Source organism: Silurus meridionalis, chromosome 7 (genome assembly GCF_014805685.1).
Source record: "Silurus meridionalis isolate SWU-2019-XX chromosome 7, ASM1480568v1, whole genome shotgun sequence".
Classification (NCBI taxonomy): Eukaryota; Metazoa; Chordata; class Actinopteri; order Siluriformes; family Siluridae; genus Silurus; species Silurus meridionalis.
In genome coordinates, this window is record NC_060890.1 from 24,842,000 (window position 1) to 24,857,768 (window position 15,769).

The following is a 15,769-nucleotide window of genomic DNA, read 5'->3' on the forward strand; positions in this document are numbered from 1 at the left end:
AAAACTGTCGTAACTCAGAGCCCGTCTCTGAGCAGACACATCGCGGGTGGATTCTTTGTTTCAGTAGATTCTCAATGTTGCACACGTAATCCTGAGAAGATAAAAATGCAATAGATTTAAACAGCCAATAAAAGATCTTCAGTCTTGGATGAATAAAAGCAAAACTTCTTTATTCCAGTCACGTTCTAATGAGCACATAGAAGGTGGTCACTTCATCACATCAAAATGATCAAGCACACATGCATTTTGCTGACACTCATTTATACCCTGGAGACACCTGGTGTCTTTTGCTTTTTTCTAAGTTCGAAATTCCCCTTATTTTCCTGACTTTGCCTTCTTTTTTCAATCCCTCTTATCTTCGGCCTTGGTTTTCCACCCCTTTCTTGTGGTTCCATATTTGGGTTTCCTGCTCTCCTCCATTCCCTTTATCTTCGTCCTTTTCTCTGGTTTAATTTAAAAGAATTATATATAAAACCTTCACTCTCTCTGAGTTTAACCAGACATCGCTTCAGTCTTTCACGTGTGAACAATTATTTTGTGGCCTATTTCGTCCTCCTGCATCTGCAATGTGTAAGTGTTCTGCTTTTATTCTTTTTATAATGCTGTTTGTTTCTCTACTTTTATTAAATCTAGCTATATCAGTGTATTAGATTATCTATTCGCATGTGTTTGACTCTATTACTCTACTTGGTTATGTGAGGATCTCGGGTTCTACTTCATTAGTATTTTCTGAACTGATTGTTACAGTGTGTTGAGCATCGCAGGAGATTGTATTTATAAGACTATCATTCTGGTGTGCATGTATCAGTTTTTGTCACTTTTTGTCACCACACAGACGTTCTGGGACTTCTCTTAGGAGCGTTCTCCGCAAACAGTATCACCAATTCCAGCTGTTCTCTCTCGCCACTGAGGTTGCTCGATTTATTGAACACCTCTCAACCCCAACTATTCCAGAGAACCCCTGTCTGCCTCCTCACATCGTGCTGAGCACCTTCACACGTGATACGGGCACACAGACTCCGTCTGATCTCTTCGCTGTTTCTCATCAGCAAAACCAAACCTATGACGAGATCCTTGACGATGACAACTGTTTTCCTTCAACAAAACAACAATCTTCTCCTTATTCTTCATGCTGGTCTCCCACTGATTATTCTCCTATTTCTCTGGTCCTGTCACCCAATTATTATGCTCCCTTACCTTCACCCGACCCTGAACCTGAACCTGAGTACTCCCTCGTGTCTTCTGCAGCTGCTGAGGCTCACAAGCTCTTTTTTCCCTCAATAATACACATTGTCTTTGTTCTCTGTCTCTTCAACACACTCATCACACCAGTCAGACTCTATTCTACTCTCCTACAGAAGTGCCTGATTATTAATATTTTAATTATACTTGGAGTAAACAGGTTACATGAGTTTGGTTAACATACAGGATAAATAGGTTTTACAAGCTACTCCTATTGTATCTAATAAGTTCTATACTAATTATTAGGTAAATTTTTTGGATTATATTGGTTTGATTAAAACACACGCTAGATAAGGTTGAGTAGAATATTTTTCTCGACATTACTCCCCCTCTGAGATTAATTAGTCTCACACACCGCCTACTTCCGTTTTAACCCATCACCAACCATACATGTCATGTAACACAAAAGTAAAAACAAATTTTTTTTTCCCACATATATGTATTGAGTTCTTTGGCACATATGGTTTTCTTCTGACCCAGATACTTTGCGTATCGCAGGGGGTCTCGTTGGAGCCGTGGAAGAGGTTACTAGCACTTGACCAGGTACTCATGTTGACGTCCATAAAAGAAAACCGAAAAATCCACATGTTGATCCGAGGATTTGAATCCAAAAGTCCGTTGTAGCACGACGTCCATGGTGATCAAAGTAAAATAATTATAAGTACACAATCTACTATAATTGAAAATAAAAGCAAAATGTAAAACAAAAACAACCACTTCAAAATTGACTTGGTCAGGAAACCCAAACTCAAAAAAGAATCTACTAAAACCATGAAAACACAAAACCTACCTAAGACCAGTGAAATCGATTAAAATCAGTGATAACACAAATCATTCTTCAAAATCGACTAAATAAAAAATCTGTGAAAAACTACCTAAAATCTTAAAATCAGTGAATTTGACGAGTAAACCTAAAAAAACAAAAACGATTAAAATCAGTAAAAAACTAAATCAACATAAAATGAAAATCAACATTATAAAATCGACGTTAAATCACATTAGTCCCACCCTCATAACAGCATCAGATATGCCTAATCACAACATGAACTAGGAGTGGGCGAAAAACCCTGACAGCGGCCAATTTTCAGGGAAAATTCCCACTCTGCCCGCCAGTGGCACGACAGTGGACTCACCACCAAGGTCATCCTCAGTCGTGATTGTACCTAAAACATAAAACATAAGAAAACAAAAGAGAATGAAAACACAAAAAACTATGTAGTCTGTAGAAATGTGGCAGAACTATGGAACGGGAGACATGCGTTAAATCCATTGCGACAGGGGAGCTGCTATAGGACGGCCAGCCCGCAACTAACACCACACTCCCCTGTGACACTTGAGACGAGCGTCGTAAAGTCTCGACGAGAACACGCTTGAGTCCATTTTGAGTGTGCAACGTTTACGCGAAAGGATAGGACAACAATCCCAATCCTGTTGTTTCGCTGGTTCCGTTGTCCATAAAACAAGCCACCGAGGGTGATGGTATAGTACATTACAAAGGTGCGTTGAATGACAAATTCTAAAAACAGGAAACTGTAAGTGCTTGTGGCACCTAGTGCACGGGGAAGAACTCCAAATGATTCGGCAAGAGAACTAGCCCTCGCACGAGGAAGATACGGGTGATCAGCTGAAGTCCACCAGGAAGATCATAGACAGAGTTCTGGACGGAGTACAGCCACATTTCCTCTTGGGAAAACATATCTGCGTGTTGCACAATGGTGATCACCGGTCTGCGCGAGTCCTCATCATTTTTTCAAACGAATTCGTCCTGTATTGGAGGAAAACCGTACCACTCGTGAGGTCCATCATGACACTGTTCCCTCAAGGAGCAGGTGTCTCAATCCAGGCACCATAGGCAATGCGTTTGAAGTTCGAAGACGAGGACATCACAAGCATCGCAGGGACCTCTGAATGTGTCAAAGGCGAATCGATACCCCTCAGCACATGCGTCGATGTAAGCATGCTTCGCAGGAGCCACCTATGTTCACCAGCAGCCATGTTCCTGTACACAACATGAAGTACTCACAACAACAACATGTTTAATACAACATAATAAAAAAAACCAAAATATGAAGCGTGAAAGAGTTATGCGTTTTCCATAATAAAAAGTTGAAAAATTTGTACTACAAAGATTAGCTACCAAGCACAAGTATATATATTTATATATGTACATTTATAAGGATACGATTGGTTACATAGACATTATGGTTCACAACAGCATAAATGTTTTCTGCAGAAGACTCCTGTCCTGTAACAGCAGACACTGGAGCTGCACGTATTGTCCGAATAATGAGTGCACAGTCTTGCTGATAAGAGCGCGGAGACAGGGAATTCCACAACAGACAAAACACGCCACGGCTGCAAGAATAATGACAATTGTGGTCCCAGCACGCACTAATCCTGCCATCCATTTAGAAGAAAAGAGCCAACTAAGCCAACTGGAAGCAGCAGATTCTTTCGCATTATTTGAGACCATCCCATCACGGGCTTTCACCATACGGTCCTCCCCAATAAGTTGACATACACCTTGGTCTGGGCCATGCATTTTGTCAATGGCGAACCTATTCTGTACAGCCATCAAGGTATTGGCATGGAGCTGTTCTGATATCAGCTTTAAGGCTTCAATTGTGTGATTGATAAACCGTTGTTGATTGTACCAAATATAATTTATCCAGGCCATATTGCGATCTATCTGGATCCAAAGGAGAATTACGGCTAGTGCCTTAGAGGATGGTTTATCTAAAGCAATAAATTCTCAATGTTATCCATAGAAGTGCTTCAGGGTTTTCTAGACTGAAACAGTTCATTCAACGTGTCTCATTTACCTACATCCTGGTATTTCCCAAGATCTTCGGTCACCTTTCCTTGTTCTTCCTTCTGCTCTTCACCCTGCACCATTACTTTCACACAATCTTCGCCCACCGCTGCTTTCTTGTCTGCCTCATCTGCTGCCGCATTACTGACCATTTCACCATTAGATTTGTGGGCCTTACATTTCACAATGGCTAGTGCCTTTGGAAGCATCATTCTGGTAGCACTGCTCGGTCGGCTGGGTTAATTGTGAGGCATCTTTCAATTGTTAGTTCTGGTGCGGAAAGAATGACATATATCCTGTCCTGCGAGCATTTGTTGTGCTAGTATGACAGATGCAAAACCTCGACTTTCTGATACATGAAGGTGAAACGGTTTTGTGTAGTCAGGACAGGCTAACTCTGGGGCGGAATTTAAATCGCTTTTTATTGTCTTAAAGGCTTCTTTGCCTTCCTCTGTCCAGACCAGACGAGCGCTTGATTTTTGTCTGATCTGCTGCCTTCATCATGTCTCTAAGAGGTTGTGTTTTCAACTCAAAATCACAAATCCACGGTCTGCTAAATCCAGCTAAACCCAGGAATGACAACATCTGTTGTACTGTTTGAGGTTGTGGTGTTTTTTTAATCACCTCTACATGTGAGGGTGAGATTTTTTGTGTAGTGCCTTTAAGCACTTTAAGCACATATTCTACCTTTTGCTGGCAGAATTGCAACTTTTCCTCAATGACCTTGTGTCAATTGTGAGCTAGGGTTTCTAGAACCTTTAGCGAATCCTGCATGCACTGTTCTTTAGTTTGACTAAAAATCAGTAGGTCATCCACATATTGGAGCAAACTGCTCTGAATGTCTAGTTCTGCCAGTGCTAACACTTGGTTAAAGATTAATGGGCTTTCACAGTACCCTTGTGGCAGTCGTGTGTAGGTGTATTGTTTTCCCCTGTAGATGAATGCAAACAAAAACTGAGACTCAGGATGCAGCAGGACACTAAAAAATGCTGAACATAAATCAATCACAGTGTACCATTTAGTCCCTTCAGGGATGTTTAACAAAGTGTGTGGATCAGGCACTACAGGATTGTCTGCTAGCACCACACGGTTTACTGGCCTTAAATCATGGACCAATCTCCATTTGTCTGAGTTAGGTTTTCTGACCGGAAAAATGGGTGTGTTGCAAGGGCTTTTAGTCGGAATTAACACTCCTGCTTCAACTAGTCCCTCAATGGTTGGTCTTATCCCCTCTATCGCTTGTTGTGACAATGGGTATTGTTTCTGATAAGGCAATTGCACAATGGGCTTTAGTTGAATTTGCGCCAACCCTGATGACTTCACTAACCCTACACCTGCCTGATGTTTAGTCAATAGTTTTTTTTGGAACCTGCTTCAGTACCTGCTCTGCTTCCTGATCAGTTTGTTGTGAATCTTCTACCTTTTGGGGCCCTGTCCTACCTGCTCTATTTGTGTTCTCACCTGTACCTGCCTGTTGATCAACACAGTGTAAGCTAACACACTATCTTCAGCTGTTAACTTTATGCTGAGGTATTTTCTGCCTGACGACACACTCGTATTTTCTTCCACGGGTATCCACTCAGTTACCCGACTTGCTTCTCTGACCACTGGCCCTACGTCTTTTGATTTAAAATTTCACCCGATCATCAGGGAGACATGAGGAACAGAATTCTTGACTGAATACCACTGAGCGATGTGGTCTGGTAGCTGTACTGTTGCCGCTATCCCTTGGGGACCAATGATCACGTTTTCTGTTTGGAGACTGTACTGGTTTTCTTCTACATGGTCTCCCCACAAAGTCTCATATTCTTCATCTTGTCCCCCCTCATCATATTTTATAGTACAATGCCATGGTTTTTGGTTTCCATACAATCAGGGTGCATGTTTGTGAACCATGTTTTCTAATGGTCATAGAACTTGTGTATTTCTGAAGATGTCTCCTTGAGTTCCAGCCAGTAGACTTTATCCAGTGATTGTTGTTCTGTCTTTCTTTTCACCATCACATATATTTTTAAGCTAAACACTCAGGAAGTTGGACCCACACTCCTGTAGATCCACAGTAGATTTTTGCTCCTAGCTTGCATAGTGCATCTCTGACTTATAGATTTGCTGAAGTATCAGGAGAAAACAATAGTGGTGCTTGTATAGTGATTCCTTCTACTGTTATGTCTTGTGGCTCTGTAAATTGCAAAGTTTGAGTTTTACCTGAGAAGCCTATTGTCTTTACTGCTTGGCATGAGAGGGGGAGCTTAGAGCCTTCTTTTCCAATTCTTGTGAATGTTGCTCCTGTATCAATCAAAAACGATGTTTGAAGCTGGTTACCCACATCCACCATTATGGTTGGTTCTTGTGCAGGGTACAGTGAGGTGGGGCACTGTACCAGCTCTCCCTCTGGCTTCTCTGAGCATCTTCACATGTTACCTTGTGATGGCCCTGGAGGGCCACCTCTAAGGTTCACTTGAGTTTGACCTTGCTGATTCTGTCCCATCCACAGTCCTGCCCAGTTTCCAGGATTCTGCCAGCCATGATTTTGATGTGGGTTACCTTGCTGTTGTCTTACTGGATAGGGGCAGTCCCTCATCATGTGATTGGGATCTTGGCAGCTCCAGCATCTTCCTCCTCTCGGTGGTTGATAATATTTTGGTCTTGGTTGAAACATTCCTCCACTGCCTCTTCCTTGTCCCCACCCTACGTTTTGTGGTGGATATTGTTGATTTATTGAATAGGCCATCTGCTGAGGCATTGGTGCTGGGAATGTCACAGGTGCCTGTGGTTGTATTGTCATCATTGGTTGTCCCACAGACGTTGTTGATTTCCTTGATCTTGTGCAGTTTGAAAGACTAGAACTTGCTGTACAGTGGTTGGTGCCACAATGGCCGCTGTGTGTTCAGCTGAATTTTTCTCCTCTTTGTGTTTTTCTTTATTTTCTTGATAGCTGCATGTTAGTTCTTCGAGCTGTGCTTTGTGGAGCAACACCACTAAATCATCTGCTGCCTTTTTGGCTGCTTTTTCACTTTTCCTGTGCAATTCCACAAAGTGTATTACGTTTGCTTCGAAGGTTGCCCAGGGCATTGTATCAAGCCCTACAACTGCTTCAAGCTGCTCTTGTACTTCACTCGGGAGTGCCTTTTTCAACATTTTCTTAAAAAACATGAAGCAAGCAGTCGACTCATCCCATGCTGATCCCATCTCTTCTCTCCAGGCTTTCTGTAACCTGAAGATGAATTGAGCTCCTCCCTCGTTTTCGTCCATTTTTAGCTTTTCCAACTTGCTTGGATCTGCAAGACACTGACACTGGTCCACTTTTTCCATGCTTCTCTGAGCTGCTTCCTTAATCTCTGCCTCAAGCTGGGCTTTTTCCTGTTGGTATAGTTTCACCTTTAATTGGCGATTTTCATCGACCAAACTTTTCATGAATTTCTCTGCATAATCCATTTTTCTTTGAATATTTTTTAAAATTTCTTTCATTCTCTCTATCTTCTCTTGGGCGTTTGCCAGTTCTTGTCTGTTTGCTGCATTTTCTTCTTCATGCAGTGTCACTTTTTCTTGCAGTGTTTTCACTTCTGTTTGTAGTTGATCACTTTTTCGTGGCATTTTGGGTGTCATTTTCAATATTCCATGAACATGCACTTCCTTCCATCTTTCTGGTTTCAGGACAACAAACTCTTCTTCACCACTGCTTCCTTGTTCTGAATTCCAATCCTCTTTGCTTGTGTTTCTGATGTCTGGAGGAGATGTGGCTCTGCTCGGTCCTTTTCGTGCTTTCGGGGTGCTTTCGTACCTTACATGCTTTTGTGGTTGCGTTTTCTGGCGATGGTTTTGATTCTGGTCGTGTTCTGGTGGTTCTAGTTGTTCTCGCTCCCTTTCCCATTCTTCAGGTGGGATATCTAGATCATAATCATGTCCATAGTCATAACCCTTGCTTTTTCCATCATTTCCCTCCTCCTCATCAGGATTCTCAAAAAGCACTCTATTTGTTTGTCCTGTTCTTCTTTTGTTTCTCATGTTGTCTAAAGCTGGGATTTCCATCCTTCCTTTAATCCATCCTCCTGTTATGTCTAGTCGTGTCATGATATTCTTTCCCTTTCTGTTTTGCTTGGTAGATGCCAGTTACCTCATTTTCTTTACTTCAGAATATGGTGGTGGTTGTTTCTGTTCCTCAAACTCCTCGAATGGTGGGGCTGCAGCCTCTTCTGACCATTTTTCATCTCTACTTTCTTTTCCCTTCTCCACCCTTTCTCTATATGATCTCAGCATTTTTCCCCCATGTTCAAACCATTCTATGATGTCTAATTTCTTGTTTGTCTTTTCACTCTTTTCTTTCTTTAGTTCTCCCCAGCATTCTAACCTGGTTCTCATTATATCACACTTTTCTTTATTTAATGTTCCCTCTTCTGGCCATTGCAACTCCCCAGTTGTCCGCTCTTTACACTTTTTCATGTATTTTCTGATCTCTTTTTCAGCTCCATTTTTTTCCACACTCATGATGCACCCTTGTCTGGCTCTGTTCGCTTCTCTACGGTACCCTGGATTTCTTTTGTCAGACCACTTCAGATGGGCGTTTATCCGTCCCACTGTTACACAAAGTCGTTTTGGATTCTTCTGGCTCTGTCCCCCTAATGAGTTGATTTTATAGACCAAAATAGAGGTAGCTGCACCTCTTTCCCACAACACCTCTCTGGGCTCCACTACAACTGTTGCTGTCAGTCCTGAGCAATAATTAGACTGTTCAGGTAGTTCTGCATTTAATTTTATTAATGGTTCTTCGTCTTCAGTATTTGGGTCTGCTATGAACTCAAACAGGTGTATCACTGCTTTATTAGGTTCAGGGGCTTCCACTAGGGTGCGCAATACTGGGTTTAGCAGAGGTTTCCAGATGCTTTTTAATTTCTCATACCAGTCTTCCTCTGGAAATACACATCAATGCCATGATATGTAAAAGCCCACAATTTATCTTGTGTGTGTGTGTGTGTGTGTGTCGTATGCTCCGTGCGCCTATGCGCATGCGCCTCCCCCTCCCTCGTGCGCTCCGTGTGTATATGCGCGTTCTTGTGCACCTTCTTTTGCGCTCCGTGTGTTCGTCCACGCGCGGCTCTCCTGTGTGTGTGTGTGTGTGTGTGTGTGTGTGTGTGTGTGTGTGTGTGTGTACCGTGCTATTTTATTAATAATACAGATATGGCAGTAATACAAGTATAATCACAATCTCATCATCTTCCCAATCAGCGCAAGCAAACAACAAGCGATAGCAAAAACACCATCATGCATATCAAATCACAGACAAAGCATCAGCACACATAGAAACACAATCTCCAATCCATCTTTCACAAACACGCTCATCACAAACAATATGACAATGAAACACTTACACAACTGCAGTTAACACTTTTCTATTTTCACCGTACATGTACACATGGCCATCACTTCATCTCAATATCTTAATATCTCAATATCCTCAATATCCTCAATATCCTCAATAATCTCAGTATCTCAATAATCTCAATATCTCAATATTCTCAATATATCAATAATCTCAATATCTAAATATCCTCAATATCTCAATAATCTCAATAATCTAAATATCTCAATATCTCAATAATCTCAATATCTCAATATTTTTCCACCCAATAGTTCTTGACCTGAGGTCAGCAGTCTATACCCTCCCCAAGGCCGACCCTCCCGTGGGCATACAGCTACTAATCACAGACTTTGAGTATAACAGGTGTCTGCTTACCTTTTTTCTCTGAATTTTGTTGCCAGCGTCTGCAGCCCACAGGATGCTCGGTCCCCTGTTCAGGTTTTCAACCTTTAAGATGACCTTTAGGGTACCATTAAAACTGTCGTAACTCAGAGCCCGTCTCTGAGCAGACACATCGCGGGTGGATTCTTTGTTTCAGTAGATTCTCAATGTTGCACACGTAATCCTGAGAAGATAAAAATGCAATAGATTTAAACAGCCAATAAAAGATCTTCAGTCTTGGATGAATAAAAGCAAAACTTCTTTATTCCAGTCACGTTCTAATGAGCACATAGAAGGTGGTCACTTCATCACATCAAAATTCCCCTTATTTTCCTGACTTTGCCTTTGTTTTTTTCAATCGCTCTTATCTTCGGCCTTGGTTTTCCACCCCTTTCTTGTAGTTCCATATTTGGGTTTCCTGCTCTCCTCCATTCCCCTTATCTTCAGCCTTTTCTCTGGTTTAATGAAAAAGAATGAATGTGTATAAAACCTTCACTCTCTCCGAGTTCAACCAGACATCGCTTCAGTCTTTCACGTGTGGTGTCGTAACTCAGACCCCATGGGCGTTACAATTAAGTGGCTCAACACTCAAATTAGTTTAAGCTAATCAATTATTAAATAAGTTTCAAAACTTCAAATAATATATACACAAACCAGATGAAGAGATCTTCCAGTCACAAATGAGAAGGAGCAAATCAGATTTATTGCAGTCAACCATGGAGCTCTCGGGAGAGAACCATCCTGACAGCAATGACACCCGTCAGCTTTCACATGCGAGTGAAAATTTGATATAAACAATCCTTTCTTTTTATATCTCACACCTAGTGACATTTACATATTTTCTCTAATATCTCCTCCCTCACATTTTACATACACCAATCATTTTACGGGGCTTTGCATATCCCACCTTTTGTTTGCATGTTTTCTGGTAAGTTTATACCAATTCTTAGTAAAACTCCACCCGTTTCCAGGAGGCCTCGTTCACCTTCATACGATTCTAATTTACATGTACAACAAACATCTCTTGATAGTGACCATGTCTTTAAAAAAATCCCCTGATCGTGCACTTTTGCACGCAATGCAACAGATCATCCACCGCAATATTCACACCTTTTCTTAAAACCTTGTCTGGGGGTTTTGTCTGCAAATCATCCTTTGTTTTGTTTTGTGTAGATGTGGTATAGAAACGGTATAGAAACGTGTACACATTCTTGCAATTATTCTCCTACATTCTTTATTATCTGATGATGTATTGTGCCTATTAACATATTACTCTTCTAATTTTTATATTTGTATATGATTTTTCCACTTAAGTTTCTATTTGTGCTTTGTTTATATATGTGCATATGCTTTTTAAGTATAGTTAAGGCATGTTACTTGCATGCTGCTTCCTTATTTTACTATATTTATTTTACGTCACCACTTTCTATCGGCCACGGCATAAATCTGTTTTCTGGAGTGACTATTGGTGCTCATATCCTCAGTTTCTTTTCCCAAGCAATCACCCTCACTAACAACTGACCATAATTATATTCCCTGCTCATATCTCATATCTATCTAAGTACTGCACAGAACTGTCAGTCATCACATTATCTGTATATGTTACACACACTATGGCCGCTGTATATATTGTACAAAGTTCTATAGTAAACTCTCATACCTGACACACAATACTGTCATTTTGCACTACCATGCACTCTCACACTTTATGTACATTACTGATCTGTATCCCTATTTAATACCCACACTGTCTATTGTCGAAAAAAAATATTTTAATCAACCTTATCTAGCGTGTGTTATAATCAAACCAATTAATCCAACAAAATTAACCTAATAATCAATGTAGAACTTATTAGATACAATAGAAGTAGTTGGATAAAACCTATTTAGCCTAGATGTTAATCAAACTTGTGTACCCTATTTACAGCAAGTATAAGTAAAATAATAATAATAATAATAATAATAAGGCATTTACGTGTGAGAGTAGAATAGAGTCTGACTGATGTTATGAGTGTGTTGAAAAGACAGAGAACAAAGAACAACCATTGAAGGGAGTTAAGCATGTTGATTGGGATAAAAGAAATTATGTTTTTCTGCAGCTGCAGAAGACGCAAGGGAGTATTTTGGCTCAGAGTCAGGCGAGGGCATAGGAGCATGGTAACCGGGCAAAGCGACCGGAGAAGTAGGAGAATAATCAGTGGGAGACCAGCATGAGGGATAAGGAGAAAACTGTGGTATTGTTTCAGGAAAGCAGGTCAGGTGAGGTCTGTGTGCCCATGTCACGCGTAGAAGTGCTCTGCAGGATGCGAGGAGACAGACAGGGATTCTCTGGAACAGTTGGGCTAGAGAGATGTTTGATAAATCGAGCAATCTCAGTAGCAAGTGAGGAGAGCTGGAATTGGCGATATTGTCTCTTAGGAACCAAACCACTCTTAGGAAAGGTTCCAGAACGTCTGCGTGATGGAGCTGAGCAAAAGAGACCACCAGAGATAGGATGTTAAACAGGGTAAAATTACGGTGACAAAAGCATAAACTGCTAGGTGCAGGCAAGAATAACACACATTCAAGAGAAGATTCTACACACTATGTAACAATCAGTTCAGAATGCACAAATAAAGTATAACCTGGGCACGTGCAATTATCAAATTAGAGTAATATAGTCAAGCACATGTAAACAGACAATCTAATACACTGATATAGCTAAATTCAATAAGAATAGGATAGCAAGTAGCATTATAAAAAGGATAAAAGCATAACACTTACCCATTGCAGATGCAGGAGGACAAAAAAGGCCGCAAAAATGGTTGTTCACACTTGAAAGACTGAAGCAATGTATGGTTGGGTTTAGAGAGAATAAAAGGCCAAAAAATAAAGGGAATGGAGAAAAGCAGGAACTCCAAATATGGTATTGTATGGGATGAATGAACACCAAGGCTAAAGATAAGAAGAATTAAAAAAAAGAGGGAAAGTCAGAAAATAAGGGGAATTACTCAAGATGAAGAAATAAGAAAAAAACAGAAAGATACGGTGTCTACGGGGTATAAATACGAGTGCGAGCAGACAGTAGGTGTGCTTCATCATTTTGATGTGCTGATCATTTTGATGTGAAGTACCCACTTTCTATTGAGCCCATTCAGTCTTGTATAGTCTGTATTAGTCTTGTATAGTCTGTATTAGTCTTGTATAGTCTGTTTTAGTCTTGTATAGTCTGTATTAGTCTTGTATAGTCTGTATTAGTCTTGTATAGTCTGTATTAGTCTTGTATAGTCTGTTTTAGTCTTGTATAGTCTGTATTAGTCTTGTATAGTCTGTTTTAGTCTTGTATAGTCTGTATTAGTCTTGTATAGTCTGTTTTAGTCTTGTATAGTCTGTTTCAGTCTTGTATAGTCTGTTTTAGTCTTGTATAGTCTGTATTAGTCTTGTATAGTCTGTATTAGTCTTGTATAGTCTGTATTAGTCTTGTATAGTCTGTATTATTCTTGTATAGTCTGTATTAGTCTTGTATAGTCTGTTTCAGTCTTGTATAGTCTGTATTAGTCTTGTATAGTCTGTATTAGTCTTGTATAGTCTGTATTAGTCTTGTATAGTCTGTATTAGTCTTGTATTAGTCTTGTATAGTCTGTATTAGTCTTGTATAGTCTGTATTAGTCTTGTATAGTCTGTTTTAGTCTTGTATAGTCTGTATTAGTCTTGTATAGACTGTTTTAGTCTTGTATAGTCTGTATTAGTCTTGTATAGTCTGTATTAGTCTTGTATAGTCTGTATTAGTCTTGTATAGTCTGTATTAGTCTTGTATAGTCTGTTTCAGTCTTGTATAGTCTGTTTTAGCCTTTTATAGTCTGTATTAGTCTTGTATAGTCTGTATTAGTCTTGTATAGTCTGTTTTAGTCTTGTATAGTCTGTATTAGTCTTGTATAGTCTGTTTTAGCCTTGTATAGTCTGTTTTAGCCTTTTATAGTCTGTATTAGTCTTGTATAGTCTGTTTTAGTCTTGTATAGTCTGTATTAGTCTTGTATAGTCTGTTTTAGTCTTGTATAGTCTGTTTTAGCCTTTTATAGTCTGTATTAGTCTTGTATAGTCTGTATTAGTCTTGTATAGTCTGTTTTAGTCTTGTATAGTCTGTTTTAGCCTTTTATAGTCTGTATTAGTCTTGTATAGTCTGTTTTAGTCTTGTATAGTCTGTATTAGTCTTGTATAGTCTGTTTTAGTCTTGTATAGTCTGTATTAGTCTTGTATTGTCTGTTTTAGTCTTGTATAGTCTGTATTAGTCTTGTATAGTCTGTTTTAGTCTTGTATAGTCTGTATTAGTCTTGTATAGTCTGTTTTAGTCTTGTATAGTCTGTATTAGTCTTGTATAGTCTGTTTTAGTCTTGTATAGTCTGTTTCAGTCTTGTATAGTCTGTTTTAGTCTTGTATAGTCTGTATTATTCTTGTATAGTCTGTATTAGTCTTGTATAGTCTGTTTCAGTCTTGTATAGTCTGTTTTAGTCTTGTATAGTCTGTTTCAGTCTTGTATAGTCTGTTTTAGCCTTTTATAGTCTGTATTAGTCTTGTATAGTCTGTATTAGTCTTGTATAGTCTGTTTTAGTCTTGTATAGTCTGTATTAGTCTTGTATAGTCTGTTTTAGTCTTGTATAGTCTGTTTTAGCCTTTTATAGTCTGTATTAGTCTTGTATAGTCTGTTTTAGTCTTGTATAGTCTTGTATAGTCTGTTTTAGTCTTGTATAGTCTGTTTTAGCCTTTTATAGTCTGTATTAGTCTTGTATAGTCTGTATTAGTCTTGTATAGTCTGTTTTAGTCTTGTATAGTCTGTTTTAGCCTTTTATAGTCTGTATTAGTCTTGTATAGTCTGTTTTAGTCTTGTATAGTCTGTATTAGTCTTGTATAGTCTGTTTTAGTCTTGTATAGTCTGTATTAGTCTTGTATTGTCTGTTTTAGTCTTGTATAGTCTGTATTAGTCTTGTATAGTCTGTTTTAGTCTTGTATAGTCTGTATTAGTCTTGTATAGTCTGTTTTAGTCTTGTATAGTCTGTATTAGTCTTGTATAGTCTGTATTAGTCTTGTATAGTCTGTTTCAGTCTTGTATAGTCTGTTTTAGTCTTGTATAGTCTGTATTAGTCTTGTATAGTCTGTTTTAGTCTTGTATAGTCTGTATTAGTCTTGTATAGTCTGTATTAGTCTTGTATAGTCTGTTTTAATCTTGTATAGTCTGTATTAGTCTTGTATAAGTCTTGTATAGTCTGTATTAGTCTTGTATAGTCTGTTTTAGTCTTGTATAGTCTGTTTCAGTCTTGTATAGTCTGTTTTAGTCTTGTATAGTCTGTATTAGTCTTGTATAGTCTGTATTAGTCTTGTATAGTCTGTTTTAGTCTTGTATAGTCTGTTTCAGTCTTGTATAGTCTGTATTAGTCTTGTATAGTCTGTATTAGTCTTGTATAGTCTGTTTCAGTCTTGTATAGTCTGTTTCAGTCTTGTATAGTCTGTATTAGTCTTGTATAGTCTGTATTAGTCTTGTATAGTCTGTTTTAGTCTTGTATAGTCTGTTTCAGTCTTGTATAGTCTGTATTAGTCTTGTATAGTCTGTATTAGTCTTGTATAGTCTGTTTTAGTCTTGTATAGTCTGTATTAGTCTTGTATAGTCTGTTTTAGTCTTGTATAGTCTGTTTCAGTCTTGTATAGTCTGTATTAGTCTTGTATAGTCTGTATTAGTCTTGTATAGTCTGTTTTAGTCTTGTATAGTCTGTTTCAGTCTTGTATAGTCTGTATTAGTCTTGTATAGTCTGTATTAGTCTTGTATAGTCTGTTTTAGTCTTGTATAGTCTGTATTAGTCTTGTATAGTCTGTTTCAGTCTTGTATAGTCTGTATTAGTCTTGTATAGTCTGTTTCAGTCTTATATAGTCTGTATTAGTCTTGTATAGTCTGTATTAGTCTTGTATAGTCTGTTTCAGTCTTGTATAGTCTGTATTAGTCTTGTATA

The 15,769-nt window shown here is 39.0% G+C and overlaps 2 long non-coding RNA genes across 2 annotated transcripts; both read right to left on the bottom strand.

The window, feature by feature from the left end:
* Nucleotides 1–149: 149 nt before the first annotated feature.
* Nucleotides 150–9,904, bottom strand: LOC124388919. The gene is made up of 2 exons (XR_006926486.1): nt 9,786–9,904; nt 150–3,241 (listed from the first exon to the last, which is right to left on the bottom strand). It is a non-coding gene; the product is annotated as an uncharacterized LOC124388919 (long non-coding RNA).
* A 1,932-nt stretch (nt 9,905–11,836) lies between these two features.
* On the bottom strand, nt 11,837–12,623 carry LOC124388920. Its single transcript, XR_006926487.1, has 2 exons — nt 12,555–12,623; nt 11,837–12,257 (listed from the first exon to the last, which is right to left on the bottom strand). It is a non-coding gene; the product is annotated as an uncharacterized LOC124388920 (long non-coding RNA).
* Nucleotides 12,624–15,769: the final 3,146 nt, after the last annotated feature.